We start from the raw sequence: 21,561 nt of genomic DNA, 5'->3' as shown, positions 1-21,561 counted from the left end.
TTCATTTGTAGTTATCATTATTTGACTTAGCCATCAGTTGTAAGTATTTTTTTTTCTTTCTATATAAAGAAAATGTTTAGTTCTTAGATAAATGTCTCAGGTCATGACTAATACTATTCATTTACTCTGTCATAATTAACACAAACAGCCAAATTACCAGAAAGTTCAAAACATGTGAATTCAAAAACACAAAAAGTAGAATGGTGGGGCCCACAAGATGGCTCAGCATGTAAGAGTGCTTGCAGCCAAGCCTGAGTACCAGTTTAATACCTGGATCCTATGCAGTGGAAGGAGGTAACTACATGAGGTCATCTCCTTCATCACTTTGCCTTACACTTGTTCATTTCTCCTATGACTATGAGGTTATCTCAGCAGCATGGCTAGGATACGCATATGAATTCCTATTCTTCCATCCAGCCAGACCACCAGGTAAGAGTACCTGGACTGTGCAACTCCAAGAACTCCAGCTCTCCAACTGGCTCTTCCATAGGCTGCTCAGTCATAGCAGCAGAGACCTCATATGGTGGAGGGAAAGAATAGATTCCCCTCCAAACTGTTCTCTGATCCCTAAATAAGGACTGTGGCATATGAGCCCCTCCCTACACACACAGATAGATAGATAGATAGATAGATAGATAGATAGATAGATAGATAGAAAGAAAGAAAGAAATATGTGAAGAATACATTTTGAAAAGAAACTTGATTAGCAGTAGTTATAGAAATGAAGAATGTTAAAGGACTGAGGGTGAGTTAAGGGATTTCTTCTGGAGTGAAAAAAAATATTCTTTGTTCTTTGAGAACATACTAACTACTTCACAATTCTTGTATTAGAGCAACATCATGATCACAACAAATACACAAGTCCAAGAAGGTTGAACACCAGAAGAAATATCAAAATGGTAGTATTAAAAAAAGTTTTAAATGTATCCAACACTACTACATAAGTCTTCTGATTCTAGACATAGAAGCTAAGGAGAACCATCTCCTCACTAAGGAGACACAGGAGAAGAAAGGGCAGGTTTTTCCCTCTTGTGGATACAAAATGAGTTTATGTGCTTTAACTCAATGCTAAAGGTAGGTGCGGGTAGGATGCAGTGCAGAATCCAGGGGCCTCTCCGAAGACAGACACCAATGGCCTAGAATTCCTTGTCCTCACTGGACAACTCATCAACAAAGCAATCCTACCCCAGCAAGACTGACAGGAAGCCAGGAAAGAAAAACAATGTACAAATCCTAAGGAATGTTAAAAGTCTACAGCTATTTATTCAAATAACAACACACTTGAACATCTCAACAAAAATGTTCAGAAATAAAACCAAGGAAATATTATTGATATATTCATAATCTACACATTAGTGAAAAAAGACACTACCCTAGCATATAGTCTGATATAAAAACAAAGTTTCATTTGTTTCAACTTGTCAGGAATTTAAGATGAAATAAGGCACTATTCCCTGCTGACAAAACAACAGTAAACAGGCATGCCAAAATCAATGGGCGTTTCCCCAGAAGGTCAAGGAATCAACCACCAGCTAAAATTGGTTTATGTTATTAAAATGGTTAAACATGGCAGATGTCACCTAACTCCCAGATCCTTTTACATGACCATAGTTGGATTCATTCAATCCAAATTCTGAATAATAGCTTTCCCAATTTCTAAAAATACATCAACTTTGTCACTATCATACAATGTCTGCTTTATTTGTCTCGCTCCATCTCAAAAGAAATTTCAAGGCCATCTATCTTGACATAGTGAAAGGCAATAATCACAGCACTCAGCAGTGCTGTTAACATTTCTGAGCCACAGGGGATTACACAGGCAGATGCTGAGGAAAGTGCCTGTCTGAGAGGCCAGAGCAGTTCAGCCACAGCAGTTCAGCAGCTGTGAGAGACTGAAGCTGCTAGCAGTGCAGTCAAACTTAGGGAAAACCCTGAGCACAATTCGGGCATCCGAAATAAATTAAAGTAAACAGTATTGCTCTCTCTCATCCACCCTGTTAGCAGCCTCTCCGCAGAGCTGGAGACCACACACTTGGACCACACAGCGCCAGTCCAGCTCACTCGCACGCAACATCTACAAGCTGTCACTCTGCAGATGGGGGAAAGGGGGGGGGGTAGATCTAGAAGGATGAGGGGAAGGGAGGGGAGGGGAGCAGGAAAGGAGATGGAAGAGGTCCCTACACAGACAGCTGGAGATTGGTGTGGGCTTCGGGGAAGCTGGAAAGGGTGGAATCCATAACTCTCCTTGAGAAAACAAGGCCCTGTGCAGTCTTGACCTAGATTCCCCCACACCAATTTAGTAGCTGATGAAGGATTAACAAAGCATCCATTTAACATCAATTAACCTCCTATCCATCACAGGTCAAAAGAGAAAATCACTACTATAAAAAGCATTTCATTAAAATAAAGCCAAGAGGCCATCTTTTCTTAGAATTTATAATGTATAACTGTATTTTCTTTACAGATTTGAATTAAACAGATTATTCAGTCTCTCTTCACCATTAATGGTATACATTAAAGGATTTTTGGAACAGAGATTGGGGAGTGTGTGTGTGTGTGTGTGTGTGTGTGTGTGTGTGCGCGCGCACTTATGCGTGCAGGTACCCTTGCCCATGCATGTGTTTGGAGAACAGATGAATCAGATATCTTCTCTTGCTATCTACCTTTTTGGTTTTTCACAGTCTCTCTCTCCTGCACTTCAGGTGGAGCTCACCATTCCGCTAGGCTGGCTGCTAGCTCCAGGGATCTGCCTGGCATAAGAGATGCCAGACATGGTTGATAAAGATCCAAACTCAGGTCCTTCTGTTAACAAAGCAAAGCAAGCACCTGACCCACTAAGCCAGCTTCCTGGACTTGAAATCAGAAACTTACTTTCATAATTTTCCCTTATTGCATTGAGGCATAAAGTTAATTTTCCAAAATATTTATTAGTACAATAAAAGAAAGTAAACTGTCTTTTATAGAATTTCAGGTTAAAAGTACATTTTAAAATTAACTGATAGAAATAATATTAGGAAAAATCAGAAAATGAAATTATAACAAAGAAGGAGTTCTAAGATCAAATAAATAAATAACCCATAGAGAATAATCTTTTTCCTCAAGCCTCAATGCAAAGCCATAATTAACAAAACCAAGACCAAACTCAAACCTGAAAGAAAGTAGAGAGCCCAAATTTTACTGTAGTGGTGCCTGCTCAAAACCAGGGCCTTAAACAACCTGCAGGAAAGCAGCTGTGTGAATACAGCTTCGTCTCTGGCCTTCCCTGCCCTCTTTAGAATTCATTTCCTTTTTTACCTCCAAAACTGAAAAGTAACTGAAATATGTTATCTATGGTTTTTAATGAAAACATGAGTGTTTACATCTTAGTCTGTTACGAGAAAAAATATAGTTATTACATGTCATAATTAGGAATTATGTTATAGTAAATAATATAAATGGCACATAATTTCTATTTATTTTTCTATTTTATCTCATGTCTCTTTGTTTATAGAAGAGGAAGACATTATTACCTCCTACTACAGTTGGACATGAGAGATTATGGGAAGAGAATGTGCCTGAGATCACCAGGAAGCAATATTGACCAGAACAAAAAAACACATGGGCAAAGTCTGAGAAGGCCTTCAATACTCCTACATAACTCATCTATTACATAAATCCTGGATGACCCAGCTACTCTCATAAAACAAGTATGGACTCACTGAGAAGAGCCAGTCAGAATGCTCCTTGTTCCCCAGAACCAGCATTGCAGGTAAGCACCTTCCTACACTGCACAGCCAACGGTTGGAGTCTATAGCTGGCTGGCCCTCAACCCACTAGATGCTGACAAAGTGTCAGCAATGAAAATCACACTACTTAGGGAAAGGAAAACAGAAAGGTGGCTTCACACAAAAGCACACTATCTCTCAAAAATATTTGCAAATTGCACACCATAATCCCTTCTTCTTAGATCCACATGGAACAACAAAACTTATGTCCAAGAAATTTTATTTTTCAGAAAAAAAAAAAAAAAGTTCAGGTATCACTCCCAAAAGTCAAACCACCTTCAAGAGATTGAAGAGGTCATTAGCATACACAGCCACCAATCAGGCCATTAAGATAATTGGGCCACCTGGAAGCTCAACAGGTTGACTCCACTTATCCTCAGAAAGGGGAGGGTGTTAAAGATAAGTTATGAGTGTAAAAAGGTTTGTTCAATCAAAGCACGCATTAAGAGATTGCTGTGTCCCCAGGTATTACAGTGGACAGGAGTAACATTAAAAGAAGGTTATGGTCAGGAGGCCAAGACCATAACCTTCAGAAGGGTCATGGCTGTGGGATAGCTCAACAGAAAAAGAATATCAGCAAATATGTTTATATATATATATATATATATATATATATATATATATATATATATATTATATATATATGGGAAGGGAAGAAGTATAGAGAAAGGTAAATAAGATTCTGAGGTCAAGAAGGCTCTATTTCTTTCTGCAGATGCCTTTCTTGTTGCTACCTCTAAGCATACACCAAGGAAAGAGCCGTTATGTTAACAAGACAAGAAAGACAGTCAAAGGCGGAGTGGATGAGCTCCCTAGCCAGGTACACAGAGATGCATCTCTGACCATAACTGGGAAAGAAACTGTCTTGGTACAAGGACCATGGGATTCTACTTAGTTCTATTTTTCTAAAGCAGGTGGCAAGATCACCTACTAGAGAGCAGAATGGATGGATGAGCAGTTTGAAAAGCGTGAAAAATGCTCCAATAGATTTTGCATAGAACATGGGTGATAATCTAGAAGATTCCTTGAGGGCTCCATTTAAAGGCCCTCCTCCAGTCCTCAACAGCATCTACTTTCCCCCTCTGTACCTTCCAGCTTTTGTTTCTCTTTAAGCCTCACCATCTTTTAGATAACCACACCTCCTCAAATAGTCCCCTCATTAAAGTCTCATTTGAACCATCTGGCATGAATTCTGATTCCTGCAGAGCCCCTAACTTATACACACATACATCATGTCACTCATGTGGGACTTTCATTATGATGAAACCACAGCCAAATAACTCAGGCTGTTTGTCTTGCTTTCTCACTCAGTAAAATTACAGTGAATGTAATCATGTAACTTCCAATGTCACAGAATTTCAAACTGAAAATGACCTTTAAAGAGAAGGAAGGAGAGAAGGAAGGAGAGAAGGGAGGAAGGGATGGAGGAAGGGATGGAGGAAGGAAGGAGGGGGAGGGAGGAAAGAAGGGAATGAAAGGGGAAGGAGAGAAGAAGGAAGGAAGGAAGGAGAAAGAGAAAGGAAGGAAGGAAGGAAGGAAGGAAGGAAGGAAGGAAGGAAGGGAAGAAGGAAGGAAGGAAGGAAGGAAGGAAGCCATTAAAGCTTCCAGAGGAACCTGCTTACAGAGCAAGAGAGTGCCTTCAACACTACACAATTCTTAGTACTTGGATCCACCCTTAGCAGTCAATTTTCTCATCAATTAAAATCTAGACTCCTTAGATCCAAGAGACCAAACTACTCTGAAAAACAAAAACAAAATGAATGATCCACCCTAGTTGTAATTGCCACCAACAGTATTGAGTTTAAGACTATTCAGAAAGCTTTTTTGATGACCAAGTGTTACTGGGGAAGGCAGCTGTCTAACAAGTCAGTTCCAAATGCCATGCTTGACCTAAGGCCCTCAAGTAACCAGACAGCACTTGCCCATGCTTGCTTGCTGGCCACTCAGAGGTTGCCCAATGATGTCGATGCTCACACTTTCCCTGTCTTTTTGGACTCCTCAGAGCTTTCCCTCTCACTCTATCCCATAAGACCCCTTCTTCTCTGAACACCCATTACTACAGTTTGGTTCAGTCTTATTTTTTGAGGGACAATAATACTCCTTCTGAATCCAGGGTGATGTAATTATTAATATCTACATCATTTGGTAAAATTGGGAGATACAGGGATGACAAGAACTACTCCCTATATCAGGTGAGTTTCCTTGATAATCACAGCCCCTAATACTCAAACATAAGTCAAATGCTGTATGATAATGTGAGTCACGGAAGTGCAAATTTTCAATGCCCAAAGATTGAGATGATCTAATTGGTGACATTTCTTGCTGTCCTTGGTGTTGTTTCATTTATAGAGGTTGTACTTGTTTTTGCTTTGAGACAGGGTAACGTTTGTAGCCCAGGGTGTTCTTTTACTCAGCATCCTCCTGCATCAGCCGCCCCAGTGCTGAGAATACTGGGACACTACACACTGAAATAATCAAATTGTATATAGTCTCTGAATACGCAAAAAGGGAAACTAAGGTTCAAAGATGCTGAGTAACGCAGTTGCTGTTATGCAGCTGGCTGGCAGTAGCACACGGAGAACTGAATGGTTGCTTTAATTCCTACACCCAAATAAATTTAACTTTAATATCCAAATTGAGATCAAAAAAGCCTATGTGCGGTCGGTGGTGGCGCACGCTTTTAATCCCAGCACTTGGGAGGCAGAGGCAGGTGGATTTCTGAGTTCGAGGCCAGCCTGGTCTACAGAGTGAGTTCCAGGACAGCCAGGGCTACACAGAGAAACCCTGTCTTGAAAAAACCAAAAAAAAAAAAAAAAAAAAAAAAAAGCCTATGTGTGTATTCACAGCTTCAAAATTCCCAATGTCTCTCCAATTATGTGACGTTTGCCCATTTGTACCATAGCATCATCCCTCTAAACAACGTAACATACTATAAAATGTTTGATTACAGTGAATAGTCCCTTCCATTCCAGCTCTACAGGCAGTCAAGGGAGTGCACACCTACACTCCCCAGAGTTTGCATCAGTCAATACTTCCTCATACCAACTAGTAATCAAAGTTATTTCCCACTCAAATCAATCTCAAAATAGCCTACTTTAACATAAGCCTAAAACTCAGCTACTAGATAAACATTATAAACATACTACGTGAACTATAGGCACTGCTAGGAACCTGAGCCTGATAAAGCTAAGTACGGAAAAGCCAGGCATAGATAGTGGAGTGTGTCGTAGCACTGTGGAAACTATGGTATGAGGATCACTTCAGTCAAGGAGTTCAAGATCAACCTGAGCACAGAGTGAGACCATCTCAGAGAAAGAAGAGTAAACCAGAAAGTATGTGAAAAGGCAACTGAGAGACAAGTTTATCCCTAGCGTTTCCTATGTGGTAAGATCCTGCTGTTGCTGCACTCTTAGAGATTCTATTCAATACCAAGTCTTTTACCAGAATGCAGATTCTTAAACTATGGGTAGCAACAGTAGGTTATATAGGGTCATGTAACTGAATGTTGAGGTAGAGAAAAAAAAAGTGAAATGAAAATCTTCTCAACACATGGGATCAAAAATGAATTTAAAAAAATCAAATCCATAGTGAGTCAAAGGTGTTACTAGCAGTACTCAATCCAACTTTATCCCAGCCTTGGTTCTGAACTCTCTCTCTCTGTGCAAGTTGCCATGTCATGAATTACCCAAGAGTATTAAACCCAAATACTACAATTCAGTGTCAAAATACTGTACGTTACAAAGAGCAGTTGTTTTCATTATATGTTAGGATTTGAATGGAAAATATTTCCTATAAGCTCAAACCTCCTAACACTGTTTTAGGTAGTTTTGAAAGCTTTAGGATGAAAAGCCTTGTTGTGAAAGTGAGTCACTAGGGGGCGGGGACTTGAGGTTTTAGAGCCCAGCCCCACATCCTGACTTCTATCTGCTTCCTGTTCCTGAGGTGTCCCAGGGCACACACAGTCCTACCACCCTGGAGTAGCCTCACCAGCTGCTCCAGTCTATAAACCAGAGCATGCCCTTCTTCCCTTAAACTGCTTAGCAGGTACTTGGTTACAGCAATGAAGAAAACTAACATACACACACACACACAATGTTCTGTTCTTAAAGAAAAATGGTTTGATTATAGAAAGCAAAGGCTATATACATGTCCCTACTGGCAGTCCTCAGCATGTAATCATCAAATGAATGGGTCATTGAATCATGCTGTGTCAATTTTAATGTGAAGAACTGCTGTTTGAGTTGCTGATTTGAAGTTCTAAAAGATCACCGATGAATTTTGCTTGGGAGTAAGGACAAATCTGCAACAATTTCCAAAATGTTCCTAACTGTCCTACCGTTTTGTACTATGTATTTATATGCAGCAATGTTCTTAGTACTGATGATTAGAAAATGAAAATAATCAATCAGCTCTGAAAAGCACTGAAGATTCTCAGTGTCCCGGAGTTACAAATATTAAACCAAGACTTAACTATTTGTGTAAAAAGGATTGAGTTATCCAACTCTATGCTTTCATCTTTCATAAACGGTAAGTGTACATGTATACAAAAATTGTTTTAAAATAAAATGCTTTGTGATTTACCATTAATGAATGAAAACATTGTCTACCTATTTTATAAACTTACATAAAGTCATGGAAATTCTTTATAAGTTTTAAGTGTCAAAAGTTGAAGAAGCCCAATACTAGATACAGCCTTTACAAATGTTTTGAATGTAGTCTTCAAGGTATCACCTTTTGGAAGGAAATAGTTCAGTGTCTGTAAATTAAATAATTGACAAGAAAAAAAAGAAAGACCACTTTCTAATGACTCCAAAAATTGTTTCCAACAAACGGAGGTTCCTCTGCTTAAAAATACTAAGTGTCTTCTGAGTCAAACAAAAGAGAAACATGTAAGAGGCAAGCACACATTCGCGTCTTTCTATCACCTTTCGAACCACAAATTTTTCACACTTAGATCATTTTTGTTTTGACTTTCAGTTCCTTGACATTGGCGGAACCCGTTACCAAGCTCCGGCCATCACATGCTAAGCTTGATAAACAAAATCTTACTATGCATTAGTAGAGAGATAACCAGTGGCCATTAGTTTTTTAATATAAGGCATCCAAATGGCCTAATGGAGGTGTGGCTGAACACGCACTTGCGGCTGCTCCCAGAGTAGTAAAGAAACCACTCAAGCTTCCCATCCCCGTTAGTACGGAGGGCTTAAGCAGATTTAAAACAGACCCTCCATACCGGCCGCTCCTCCCGGGTCCAGCCCGGCGGCCTGCGCGGGGGCGGGTAGGGAGGCTCGGCCCGCGGCTCCAACACTCAGCCCCGCGCCCCAGGTTCTTTACAGCGCCTTCCAAGGTCGCCCAGCCCCGGCAGTCCCGTGACACGGAGATCCACTCCGGGCCCCGGGCGTCCTCAACCAGGACGCGACACTCACCTGCGGCGTGCAGGCGGAGTCAGGTCCCGGTCAGCCCGCTCTGGGCCGCAGCAGCCAGCCGTGGGGCCGCACTTCCGCACGCCGTGAGCGCCGAGAGCGTCGATCCGCCGCCTAGCCGAGCGCCGAGTCCTAGATAGACCGCCTCTATCCAGAGGGAAAGGAGAACCAGAATAAGAAGGGAAGTTAGATGGAGTGGACAGACAGGATGGAAGTGGAGTGGGAAGAAAGAACGGGGGAAGGGGAAGGAGAGAAGGGTAGAGAGGTGGAAAGGAGAAGAGGAATTGATGAGAAAGGGGGAAAAGAAGGAAGCAGAAAGGAGGAGAGGGAGAAAGTGGAAGGCTGGAATTCAGAGAGGAAAAAAGGGGAGGGGTAAAGAGGGTACAGTGGGTCAGGGTCACCATAGATGTTGCCCAAGAGTCCACAGGGGTCAGGGATCAGCACCAGGTCAAGAGGCAAACCTCAGTCAAAAGACTGCATCTAGCCAGGAGTGCTTGCCTTATTAAGGGATCTCACAGGTCAGAGCTTTGGGGTTCCCAAGGTCTGAGTGGCAAATTTATTTGCAAACTCACAAGACTCCCATATTATAGATATGAGTTCTATCTACAGCCCAGAAGCCCTAAGCTTTGAATGTACTCTCCTGTGGCTGGGCTCGGGAGATGGCCAGTTGAACGGAAGCAGGCATTCCCCTGTGGCTTCCTCTGTAGCATTCCAGGCAACAAAAGACAGTGATTTTCAGCAGAGGACAGTGGCAGAAGCATAGAACAGGGGTCTATTTGTGTTGCCACGACTGTGGAGAGAAATTGCTACAGGATGCCCATTATCTAAGACCAATAACAGCCTAACCTTTCTAATACTGAAACCCTTTAATACAGTTCCCCATATTGTGGTGACCGCCGCAACCATAAAATTTTGTTACTTCATAACTGTAATTTTACTACCATTATGAATGCAGTGTAAATATCTGTTTTCTGATGGTCTTAGACAACCCCTGTGAAAATATCACTCCCCCAGAGGGGTTGAGAGCCTCTGGCCTAAGCTAATTTTTTTCCCCAAATATCTTTATGTGCTATGTTATACATTCATTCAGTACATACACTGAAGAGGGTGTTGTACAGATACTATGAATTAAGAGATATCATATGACTTCATTTTTCTCTCCTATTTGTCAAAAGATATGTCAAAGTGTTTCCAGAACCATCCATTTTGAAGAACAAGGGAACACTATATGTGAGCAAGAGACTTGGCAGCAGGGGTTCTAAGGAAATACTGTAAGAAATCTCTAGCAGTTGTGCAGGCTTTCACGGTGAAACAAAATCCTTCGGGGCTCAGTGATGTGCCATTTGTCAGGTAAGGCTGCCCTGCCATCAAAGCCAGAATGGTGGCTCTTGGGAACTCACAGCGTTTTCCCTGGATCAAAAAAATAATAATAAATATGCTATGCCAGTGAAGCAGAGGCACTCAGTAGAAGAAAGAGACTCTTTTGTTACTATAAAGAACACTGGTACAATTTTCTTTATTTTTTCCCCCTCCTCAAGTTTCTGGTCCTAACCCTGAAGCCAACTAGCAAACACTGGTGCAGAAGTTGCCAGAAAATAAAATTGTTAAAACTAAAATTGCTATGGTAGCTGCTGAGGCAATTACAAATCATTGTACAGGTTTATGTTTTCAACACTTTCAGATTTCATTAGAACTAAAAGGAAGGATTTTGACACAGTATTCCTTGGTCTATCCAAAACAGTCTTTGGAAACACCAAGAGATGTGGTCTGCTCCTTGGATAATTTATGTATCTGTTTTGCCTCACATCAATACCTTAAGTACTCAGTACGGCATGGCAAGTCGGTTTGAAAGGGGCCATACATAGTTAGTGTGCAACCTAAGCCTAGACACAACTGTAAAGATGCCATCTCTTAAGGCTCCTTCTTAGCAGAAGCTAATGACTAGTCATCCTTGCTGGGGCATTCTTGCCATCTTCATTCTCATAGTATATGCCACAGATACCCACTAGACAGGGATTCAGTCCATCAGGGTGGCCGTCCATAAGACCAATAGCCATAGCCTGTCAGCAGTGTGCTAGTCTCTTTATTTACTCTCTTGTTCTACTCCTAAACTTCCTGAGAGAAGGGATTTTGTGTGCTTCATAAAATGGATGTTGGATGAAAAGCTGAGACTCAAGTGTTCACTATGGTAACAGCAGAGCTAGCTGTAAAGAGAGACCTGCTTCTAGCCATCTACTTCAAAATCTGCTAAATGGCCAAGCAAAAAGGAAAAAGAAAAGCAATATCTGATAAACAAATTTTAACAATATAGTGACAGCTGACATGCTTTAAGCAAATACCACCAGCTTTGACATCCTTCATGTTTAAAGCTACAGAGAGGATTTGAAAGCCTGTAAGGTTGTCACACAAAACACGCTCTTTCGGCAATTCCTTAGCCATGGTTCTTGGTGTAGGAAACCCTTTCACTCATACTCTTTTACCTTCGTTTTAACTATCGTGTGCTCCTAGCAACTGCCTTGATATATACTTAGCAATCTTCATTTCTCATTGGCTTCAGGTCTCAGTGTGAAAAGTCTCCAACATAGTCATATGTCTCTGATCAACTTTACAGTGAAATGGAGCCCTGTGGGCTTTTTATTTGCTTGAAATTTGCATATTTCAATTTGAAAACTGTAAATAAACTTGGCTCTAAAGAAGAGGCATGGTGTTACTGTTACCCCAACCATATGGCTATTACTGCCATCCAGTGCAACAGTGCAGATGTGCCGAACACCTGTGTTTATATCTGGTCGTCTCTGGTGGTAGGTTGTCCGTAGGTGGTCCATGAGGGAGTGAAGAAATTGAGGAAAGACTCTCTCTGCCAAAGATATATGAGAGCCACATAGCCTGGGAAAAAAGGGAACTGGGTCAGAATGTGGAAAGGGCTCAGTTAGCATCCCAGGATGCTCTCTGATTCCTGCTCAGTCCCCAGAGGGCAGAAATAATCAAATGCTGTGATTATATGTGAATAGGAATTAAGATTCCTTTGGGTCCTAAATAGGGGTTTCTAGCTAGATGTATGGTTTCATTTTAGTTACTTTTAGTTTTTCTTATTTTGTTGTTTTTGCTATTACTGTTTTGAAAGAGTCTCACTGTATTGCCCAGACTGGCTTGGAAATTCCCTGTCTTTACCCTCGCTGGAACTGCAGAGGTGTCCTCTCACACACAGCTTTTAATTTAGTTAAGATTGCTAGCTAGAATGGGTTTCTCTCTCTCTCTCTCTCTCTCTCTCTCTCTCTCTCTCTCTCTCTCTCCCTCTCCCTCTCCCTCTCCCTCTCCCTCTCCCTCTCTCTCTCTCTCTCTCTCTCTCTCTCTCTCTCTCTGTGTGTGTGTGTGTCTGTCTGTCTGTCTGTCTGTCTGGATGTGTCTGTGTGTGAGAGTCTCTGTGTGTGTGTGAGTGTGAGTCTAAGTGTGTGTCTGTGAGTCTGTGTATGTGTGTGTGTCTGATATTAGATAATTTGGATTTTTTTCTTACTTAGAAACAGGTATGCCTGTTCAGCTTGAACAATAATAAATTTACACAATGTCAGTGTCCATAGGACTGACAGAAAATGGTATCATTCTCCCAGTTTATCTATGGCATGTGAAGATGAAGGGTCCAGCCAGTGTTACTGGCTTCCATTTTGTAGCTCAGCTGCCAAGATCTGTTCGCTCACTGGGACAAGTAGTATCAGCTGTGGTGTCATGCTGTGTACAAGACTTGAATCTTGCTACCCTCCTGTAGGAAGGCTTCCCTGTGTCCAAGGTATCAGCTTGCATCCAGTTTGCCAATTTGTCTTCAGATCTCATTCTTTCAAAAATTCCAATCTGACAAAAATTTTATCCCAGTCCTATCAGCCCATGATGGCAAAGTTTCCCTATGTTCAGGAGGACTCCCCTCAATTGTAAGGCTCAGAAGCCTGTCTCTCACAGGGACTGGCCTCGGGTTCTCTAGGCAATGACAAGACACCAGCTCTGTTGCTCAGCACATGAGAAGCTATGTAAAGAGGAAGCTGTGCCTTACCCACTCAGGATGTCTTCATCCTCAACTTTCTATCCTGTAGATGAAGAAGCAGCCCATTGCCAGCCAGCATGTCTTTACATTTCTGGGATCCTAAAACATAAGGAATATATGCACAAATAAACGCTGGGAAGTGTTTCCATGCCACATAGACTTTCACTTTCACCAAGTGAAACCGTTGTTGTTCCCAGCTGCACCCTTGTAACTAAGACACTTAGCCAGAAGAGTCGAGAAGTACTTCAGTTTTCACTGCTACTGAAAAGAAACGCCCAAAGTGTTCAACAGCAAATTATGACAGGAAACAAAAATATCTACAGTTCTGAAAAAAAAAAATCAAGAACTAACTATTGATTGAAAGAAAAATTACACTGAAAATCCAAAACCTACTTTCTAGTTCCTATGTGATGTAACTCCTGAGTCTTTGATCTTTGGAAAATTCCAGTTAATCTCATTTTTAGAGTTGGTTGAATAAGACAAAGTCTAAAGAACTTTAAGCCCTGAAATCTCACAAGTAGGTTTCGGCAACAAGTCTCTGAAGGAGTTTTGGCAGAGCCTCAAGACTCTATCTGGCACCTCTGTCTGGCCATCTGGGCAGAATGGGGCATATGGGTGGTGTTAGTGCAGTTTTTCCAAATAATTCTGTACACCATGGTAGTGGATCACACTAATTACTCTGCTGTTCAATTGGAAGGAGGGCTTTCCCCCCCAGAGGCTTTGTTCTGTGACTAGGTTACCTATAACACATCCATTTTAAGCAGAACTTTGAGGCCGCTCCCTCTGCCTCTTTGTTTCTATAATTCTTTGCTGCCTGGTCCTCAATCACTTCCCCACCCCCCTGTTAGCCTCCCACCCTGGAAATAATTACCGTGCTAAGGTGCAATCATTGAATGGCATTGCGCAGGCTAGCCATGAAGTAAAGTAATAAAAGAAATAATATAATGATAAGTATGTGAGCTGTGTTTTCAATTTTTCATTTTTATTGAATCTTTGCTTTTTCCATTAGGTAGTTCTTCCTATGCTTGAACATATTTTTTTAGACCTTGGGTGTTTGGTTTATGTTTCAATGTTTTCTTTCTATTCAGTATGCTGCATGCCCATCCCACTATTAGAAATGTAGATGAATGTACAAGCATGAATGTTATGCTTCCTTCAGATAAACAATAGTTTTCCCAGACCCTATGGATATGTGATCATGCTTATAAAGTTTAATTTAAAAACAAAGATAATTAAAATTACACATCTGTAAAAGATGTACCCTTGGTATCTGATAAGCCTCATGGAAACTTCATTTTAGGAAAAAATAAATGTCCGTGACTGCTATTCTTGTCATCATGTCATTTTGTGTTTCAGATCTGTTTAACTCTAATTGTTACTGCTGCTAAGTGGCTCTGATTTGCAAGCATGCATTTGTTTAAAACACATTCAGAAGGAAGTTGTCTTTTCTTCTTCTTTTTTGAAAATCAGCTTTGAACAGAAATTTCTAGATCTTGGTTACAGTTCCAGCTTTCTGTAAAGTTCAATCCTCTTCAGCTGCCTGATGGAAAAATGACCAGTCACGGTAGGACAAGTCAACATGCTGATAAATAGCCAGGAAAAGGAACAGTAAACACTATGCAGCTTCCTAGGCACTTGCTATACATAAATAGGCTGATAACTACTGGCTCTACCGTTGCCAGCATCTTTTCCAGTAAATATCATCTCAAGCCAGAAACTCTGTAAGTCAAGGAGAATATAAGTCAAAGGCAAAAAGACATCAAGTGCAGTGCTCTATCTGCCCTGCCCTCCACATGGGTCTGGCCTGTTTGAAGAGAAATAAAATACCAATTAATTCTTAAAGTATTCCGGGATCCTTCTCTGGCCTGAGATTAGTCAGCTTCCCACATCACATAGACAGGCGACCTATGACATACTTAGTTGATGGTCTATAGTTTCAGAATTTCCACAGTGTTTTCCTTAATGACTTGTAACACAATACGTTGAAAGGTATCTGCTTCTAGCTGATTTTTCCAGGAAGCACTTTACCACACCCCCACAAAACAAAACAATCAAACAAAAAATAAAACATTTTTTTCTGTATAAAATGTAAACTTTCAAGTCGCTAATTCAGAGAGACCTTCGGTATATGCACATTGCAGCAATTCAAATCAAACTCTTTTCACTTCCAAGAATACAGACTGAGATGTTTTGTTTTTTGTTTTGTTTTGTTTTGTTTTTCAAGGCAGGGTTTCTCTGGGTGTCCTGGCTGTCCCAGAACTCACTCTGAAGAGCAGGCTGGCCTCAAACTCAGAGAGATCCTCCTGTCTCTTCTTGTGAGTGATGGGATTAAAGGTGTGCACCACTAGTGCCAGCTCCTGAGACTTCTTATATGAATGATATTGTGCATTAGCGCTTAGTCTCTTTACAATAAGTCAAATTTCCATCAAAACAGAGAACTGCAAACAATAACTGTAATAATTTCCCAGAACACAATCTTGAATATCAGGAGAAAATAAATGAAAAATCTTGTTTGGCTTGTTTATTTGTTTATGCTCAAGTTTTGTTGTTTGGTCACTGTTTACTATTGGGGCTGGCTGATACAAATCAGTTTGCCTTACAAAAAATTTTAGAGGAAAATCTTTAACAATTCAGATAATAGCCACTGAAACACTGCAAAACTGCTTGTTTTTCAGACATGTTTAAATTAGCAAATTTTGTATGGAACCAAATAAAGGACCACACTGTTGGCGAAGTTCATGTGAAAACTTAATTGTGTAAGAAGGGTTGGAAGGCGGAAATTATTCCATGCACAAGGCTACCATCACAATTAATCTCTTTACAATGGGTCTTTATTACCTTAAGATGTTGAATGTCCCAGAGCCATCAGTCTTCAAGATTTTTAACATGAATTTATTCACAGTGGAAAATGTAGTAACTTACATGATTTGAATATTCCTTATTGAGGTTTGTTGAAACATAAAAAGAGAAACATTTGAAGTAGATATAGATGTTGCTCAATATTAGAAGACTTGCCTTAGCACTGTCCTTGCTTGTGATTCTGCTGATGGCACTACAAAATCAAAGTAATTTCCCTGTTTTAAAAAAGGAAAGCAAGATTAGTACATGCAATATCACATGAAATCATTCTGTTAAATATACACTCTAATGACTATCTGTTAAATCTACACTATAATGACTGTTCTTACAAATTGGCAACAAGCTATTCAAATATATTTTAAAACTGCATGTAGATGCTAAGAATCTAATAACTGTCTGGTGTGTTGGTTCACACTTGCAATCCCAGGACTTGGATGACTGAAGTACAGAGGCAGAAGAATTACCACAAGTTCAAGGCCAGCTTGAGATTCAGAGTTCCAGATCAGTCTTGACTGAAGAATGAGACTGTGTGTCAAAAAATAAAACAAAAAGACTATAATTTTATATTAATTGGCTTAAACTTATCAGAAATATTCTGCTTTACGCATTTCATGACATTTAAAGAACCTAAGTCACTTAGGAGCCTCACATTTCTTTAGAGAATTCTTTCACAGAATCAAAGCCTTCCACCATTACTCAGTATTTTCTTGGCATATAAACTAATGGAAACATCATCTTAACTTTTATAAGCCCAGGAGCTCTTAATATTCTTAAACAGAAATAGAAATAAATGTTTCTAAATATAGAAGCAGGTTAGGATATAACAACACATCATTTAGTGAACTATTTATTCAACAAAATCTTCACAATTTGCTTACTTAGATATGAAACAAGTATATAGAAAGCCACTGAGTAACTGGTCAATGAACTCATGTTGCCACAGTATATCTTAGCATATATTTTAATATTGCGGCTAATGATAACATTGCTTCTGATCATTGTGATCGATAAAGGCTTTCAGTTCCCGAGAAACAATGCTAGACACCTTCTCAACGTACACCAGAGTGTGGAGTCCCAAGTGTTAAACTCTCCATGTAGTTTGGTTAGGGCCCTCCCCCCCCCCCCCACTATGTTTCATGCCTGGGTAAACATACTGCACACCCTAGTGGCCAGTCCAGGAACGTACCTTCTCCATGGGGCTATCTTCCATGGTGGCTACCAGAATGTTCTACAAAGCCGTAGCAGCTATTTTGACCTTTTGTGAAGGTGGAAAACATCAACTTGCTATTCTTTCTGGGTAAGGAATTCCTCTCCAGTTCATAAAGACAGAATTACCTTTGCTCCCTCTACTTCCAAAAGTTATCATTTCAATATTTAGGAGAGAAAAGCTATTGCACACTCAAAACTAGCTGGCACTATACAAGCTTGAATCATTGGTAAACAAGAGAAAGGGAGAAAGAAATGGAGGGAGAGAAGGAAAGAAAACACAGAAAAAGTTTCTCCCTCTCTCATTCTCTTTCCTCCCCTCCCTTTCTGTTCCCTCCTCTCCTCTCCTTGCCTATCCTTTCTTTTTCCTGTCCTCCTTCCTTCCATTTCTTATTTTAAGCAGAACCCATTTTCCTGACATCAGAAATGATTTCTTTTTAAAACACTAACAGGTGTCTGTGACTGCTCATACCGTGTGTGCAAGCACACAATACACTCACATGCACATACAAACTCACATGTACACACACATACACACACTCACACACACATATAAACCCACCCATGCACACTGTATGTGTGCACACCCCACATGCATATGCTCATGTGCACACATGTACTTTCATGTGTACACTGCTTATTGACATACATATATACATATGTATGCACATATACACAGTCATCATGTATCATATCCAGGACCACAAAACACACACACATACTCGAAAAGATAAAAAATTTAAAAAGTATTTGGAAGTAGAAGCTTCTACAAAGAGCTCAATGGGTAAACAGAAACAAATTCCACTGGAAATAAGCTTAGGTGGTGGGTTTCAAGAGCTGTGGGGTCCCAGGGCCCTTTGGCTGTTTAGATTCTATTTTACTAAACCATGTTTTAGCCTACCATGCATCCCCCTGTCATAATTTCAATATTTATTTCCTACAGGTCTTGGGCCTTCGGCACAACCCCATGTGAAAAGAGCCCTGACGGGGGTTCCAACTTTTCTTTTTAAATAACTTTATTTCTAATTAACATATTTCATTTTGTGACTCATCTCAAGAAGATTGTTCAATGGTTTTCTGCTTTCAACATCTGTTCAGATCAGAGGAGTATGTAACTAGAGAATTGTGTTTGGGAAGATTTGGGCTTCCTGGCCACAGCCTCAGCTTCAATCCGAAAGTGAGTTGACACCGTGCATCGGCCGGTCTGTAGGCCCACAGACCATTGCTCTCTTAACTTTATTGCCTCTTGCTGCCTCTCTTATGAAAAAGGGTTCTGAAGAAACCCTGGTTTAGTCTGTCACATGCTTGGGATACACTAATCTGAATCAGGTGAGTTATGAGTCGTTGGAAGTCAGATGCAGAAAGCTGACTCAGAGATGCAATAGTAGAATCCAACACTGCCCGGATGCTCCAGTTTTTCAAGTCAGTGAGTTAAGAGAGAGCTAATCAGAGAGGGTGGCTAATACTTAGGCTCTTCTGTTGACTTGTTTCATGGCACCGGTTAGGAGCCCTGCCTGTCCCAGACACACTGCAGATCACGGCCTGTCCTCTGTCCTGTAAGTTCTCCTTGCATTTGCAGGAGACAGTTTTGAAGTTTTAGGAATTAATTTCTTTTGGACAGTGCGTAAATTCAGCTGTGAGTTGAGTCTGCAAATTTTAAAGTACACTGTGAAGCAACACATCTCTGTTAAAAATAAAATAGCAGCTCTGGGCCCCACCTTGGCGAGGGTAAGTCACAGAAGGTGCTTCTGTTTTCATTAATGCTATAAAATACATTTCTTTTAAAAACATTTTAGACTTGTTATTTGACATTGAGAGAACCCATCAAGCATTCTGAAGTTTATTGATCACAGGAAAGTGGATATGATAATAGAAAGTATTTTTTAAAAATTAATTTTATCTTTTGGTATTTTGCAAAAACAATAAACACTGTAAAAAGTTCTATTTATTTGGACTTGTTTAGAAAAGCCTAGGCTTCTAAATAGACTATAATCTTGGAGCTATTTATTTTATAAAATACAATGTGACATAATAATATAGACGGGCCAGAGTTTGGCATACTACTGCAGGAGAGAGGGGAAAAAAGACAATAATAATTATAATAATAATAAAATAAAAATAAAAAAATTAGAAAGAAAAATGTTGTATTTGCAACAGTGTGGTTTATTTTTTTTAACATTTTCTTTTTAAAAGATCACATGGAAAGCCTCATAAATCACATTCACATTTACACAATGAATGAGTTTTTCCTAACCATTTGCTAAAAGGGAAGAATTTAATAATTTTATTCTTCACTAGATTAGCTATTCTGAATAGCCATCCAAGGTTAAATATATATACATTTCCTGTGCTACATGCTGACTCTACCTTGAAAGTGTTTACTTTAAAGAAATAATAGACTCATTTTTCTTTATTTTTAAATTGAATTTAATACATCTTTTAAGCAGGTTAGTCTCCAAGAATTATGAATCTCAATGAGATATATTGGAAAACGATTTTTAAAGTCTATAAACAAAAAGTATATAAACAAAAAGTATTATGATTATTATATGTAGAGCATATCTTAGATATTTAGTTTCAAATTTATAACCAATATTGTGTGAAAACTGACTATCATTCAGCCTGCATATGTATATTCAATGTAAGTACATTTTTACTAGGCAATATTTGCATAACCAAGAACTCCCCTCCCCCCATGAACTTCTTTAACTGTGAGATATGACATAGGAGGTAAGGAAAACAAGGTTCACACTCAGCCCAAAAGAAGAAAAATAAAAGTTTATATTGAAAGCAGATCCTATTTATGGATTACAGTAAGCCTTTTCACTCCAGAATCCAAATATCTTTATGTTTTCATTTATTTTTATCTAAAGGCATGATTTTTGACAGCTTAGGGCTATTTCTATTAGAAATAACTCATTGCATACCACCATTTTTATTAAAATTGTGCAGATGAAGGGCTTTAAAAAAATCTCACATAAAAAGAGCCAACATTTTTTAAGAAGTTACTTTTAGCTCCCCAAGAGATCTTTGCTTCATATAATGACCATATTTTGTTCTTTTTGAGGTGAATCCACATGCACTGTAAACTTGTGAATTACCTGGTAGCAGAAACTGGTCTGAGTCAAGGGATGGAACCTCTGGAGGTTAAGAAAGGGACCTAGGTCAGTTTACTGAAAAGACACAGTGCGACCTGATTTGCCCTTTAGTAAGCACTCCTTTGGAGAGTCAAATTAAAGTAGTCCTCTCCAGTAACCAAATCTTTTAAACATATATAGATCATCCAACCACTCCAAAATTCTCTTTTAATATATATAAGCAAAAATGTTTAAAGTTTACTCTCTTTTTATAGTTTTAGTTTAGCAATCAAGGATGTGCGCCCACAGGAGGAAATCAAAAATAAACTATAAAGTCTAAATTCTCTAAGCTACATGTGTAAATTTAAATTTGCCAAACTTGTATTTTTATACAATTCCACTAAGACATTTTGACTGTCCGGCAATACACGATCCACAAAATGGCAGCTTATTAGAACAACGTAGTTTGGCAGCTAGAGAAATAAAAGTTTCACCGATAGCTATTGCATCCCTGGGTAAAAATACTTGGAGAACGTGTGCAGTGCCATGATCTGTACCTATCTCAGAGGGACGGGATGCTGAAATAAGCCCTTCTTTTTAATATTAAACGTTTTATGAAGAGCTGTTAAGTGGTGGCAATTTCTTCTTGGGCTGGCGTTTGACAAGGCGACGAACCTGTCACCAACTCCCAAGCAGAGAGGAATCTGTGAGGACCGAGCTAGGGCTCTGCAGTCTCGGGGAACAGCAAGCCAGGCGTCTCAACCCACAGCAGAAGCCCGACTAAAGCTCTGCAGCTGACGGGCACTGGTTTTTCTTCTTGCTGTAGTTTGAAACTAAACCGCCGCACTGCTGAGAAAATGCCATGAAAATATAACCCGCCGCATTCCAGGAAAATAAATAAGCAAGGCCACCCAAATTTTCAATTAGTGCCGCAGCCGCATGCAGGAAATGGCATGCGATCTGTCCAAGGCGCCCTAGGCCGTGGAGGGGCAGTGGGGACAGGAGGGGGGCGGGAGGCTGTGACAGCGCCTTTCACCTTTCACGCTAGCCCACACTGCTTGGCTTCCTGGGAAGAAGCACCTGAACTTCCCATTTCCTAGCGTAAACTCGGTGCTAGCGTGGTCTGTAGAGCCGCCCGAAAAGAAGCAACATTTCGGGCAGTTGATAAAAATTGTAAAAGACTTTTGATTTCAGGTGTC

The 21,561-nt window shown here is 40.0% G+C and overlaps 1 protein-coding gene across 1 annotated transcript in view; it reads right to left on the bottom strand.

Annotated features, from left to right (window-relative positions):
* Nucleotides 1–9,327, bottom strand: part of Exoc2 (exocyst complex component 2) — a 159,587-nt gene extending 150,260 nt beyond the window's left edge. Inside the window, exon 1 of the mRNA XM_034510216.2 lies at nucleotides 9,191–9,327. The gene's annotated coding sequence lies outside the window, so the exon portion shown is untranslated. The remainder of the gene's footprint in view (nucleotides 1–9,190) is intronic.
* Nucleotides 9,328–21,561: the final 12,234 nt, after the last annotated feature.

The sequence above is a fragment of the Arvicanthis niloticus genome, chromosome 8 (assembly GCF_011762505.2).
Source record: "Arvicanthis niloticus isolate mArvNil1 chromosome 8, mArvNil1.pat.X, whole genome shotgun sequence".
Classification (NCBI taxonomy): domain Eukaryota; kingdom Metazoa; phylum Chordata; class Mammalia; order Rodentia; family Muridae; genus Arvicanthis; species Arvicanthis niloticus.
Note: the sequence above shows the minus strand (reverse complement) of the source record. Positions and strands in the feature narration are given on the sequence as shown.